This window comes from Mandrillus leucophaeus, unplaced genomic scaffold, assembly GCF_000951045.1.
Source record: "Mandrillus leucophaeus isolate KB7577 unplaced genomic scaffold, Mleu.le_1.0 Scaffold460, whole genome shotgun sequence".
Taxonomy (NCBI): Eukaryota; Metazoa; Chordata; class Mammalia; order Primates; family Cercopithecidae; genus Mandrillus; species Mandrillus leucophaeus.
Genome location: NW_012104921.1, coordinates 484,084 through 485,914, shown reverse-complemented (window position 1 = coordinate 485,914; position 1,831 = coordinate 484,084).

The following is a 1,831-nucleotide window of genomic DNA, read 5'->3' as shown; positions in this document are numbered from 1 at the left end:
CTGCACCCAGCCTCATTTCAATCACTGTAATTAAAAAGTTGATTTCAAGTGGCACTAATATTCTATGAGCCCTGCAATGTTCAATTCCAATCCACATTATGTGAAAATTCAGAAAGGTTCTTAGCTTTCTAGGTTGGGAGAAAATGGACTTCAGTAACTCCCTTCTTTGGGAGATTGTTTCTAGTTCATGTCAGCTCAACCTCTGGGGCCCATGAAAGAAAACAAGTTTCCTTAGGATCTTTAGAGTCAGTCAAGTTCATTATAGCCTGAAGGTAAGACCATCTTTCAATAGCCATTCTCAGCTCACTACATTAGTATACCAACAGTCTGGGCCCTTCTTACTTCCTCCTATTTCAAATGTCACCATTGCAGTGTGTTTATTCCATGGGCTTAGCATATAGGGTATTTTTTGGTCCCTGCTTACCTGGCATATGGTCTAAATGCCATTACTCTTGGCCTCACCAGGGTGTACAAGTTGCTCATAAACCAAATCAAGATGTAAACAACAGCTGGATTCTTATTTTAAAAGAGTCACATGATTCCAGGGGGAAATCAGCTTTCAGCCCTTTGCCTCACAGTGGATTTGGTCTGTAGTTTCCCCATATAGTGCCAGAAAGCTGCATGATTGTTAGTTTGAGTCAGATACACAGATACACAGGCAGTCACATGTCCACAGTATACAATGACCTCACTGAGCAACTCATGTTTCCAGGATGTTGGGAAATTGACTTGCTGGAGGACCTTGTCCTTGTAATGTGGGGATGTCAGTGGTTTATATGATTTAGCAGTAAATTCTGATCTGAATTTCAAAACAGTTGGGCAGTTGCTCAAGGCGACATCTGAACAGCGGATCATCTGCTTGCCGGAGATGGGGCAGGCCACAGAGCAGCTTGATCCCCAAACCAATTCATGGGTTAAAATTAGATTTCCTTGTATCTCAAAGGAAGTTGTCTTGGAGAAGGTGACATTTTCAAAGGCACTAAGGCTTTCATTGCCCTTAGTGAGTACAACAGGAAGGTTCTGTAGGCCATTTTTCACGTAGCCACCTGTGCTTCTCAGCCCTGCCTTTCTGTATATACCTGGCTGCCATTCCTACTTTGTCTCACCTAAGTTCTGGCTTCTGGGTCTAGTGAACAGGTTGGAGTCAAGGGCCTAACATTCCAGTCCCAGTTTGGCCATGGGACAAAGCAGTCGTCTGTATAATTGGAAGACATTATTAATAGGTATATCAGAGTGATGCTTTTTTTTTTTTTTTCTGGGTCACTTAAGGACAGTTCCCATGGGCCCCTGGAAAACAGTTTATTCTGCTGGAGGACTATTTGCACAGAGCTTAATGAGATATTCACACAGAGCCTAATAAAAACTTTAAAGTCATTCACCGTTTGTCCCTATTCTGTGTAGTTGCACTTCACTAAGCAAATATAGTGTAGACTTTGAACATCTGGTCTGGTTGAAAAAAATCAAGTGGGAACAATTCACTTTACAAAGATTTAATTTTGAACTCCCCTAGCGCATTGAATTACCTATTTGTTGAATGAAGTTTGTTTGAAACAATCTGTCAACTGTTTTTGTTTTTGTAACAGACCGTGATCCTGCTCTTTATAAGTAGATACAGAACTTCAGATATTAAGGTGTAGAATTGAGAAACATTCATTGTCATCATCTCATCCCAGTTCCCCTTCTTTCACAAAAGAAAAGTTAGGTATTCAGTTGAAGGGATTCTTGAGGGAAGTATTTAGTTCTTTCTAGTTTGCTAGACATCATAGTCTAACAATATTTTCTTCTTTCCTGATGCCCCATGCTAACTTTCCAGTAAGAACACCTGTAAGCC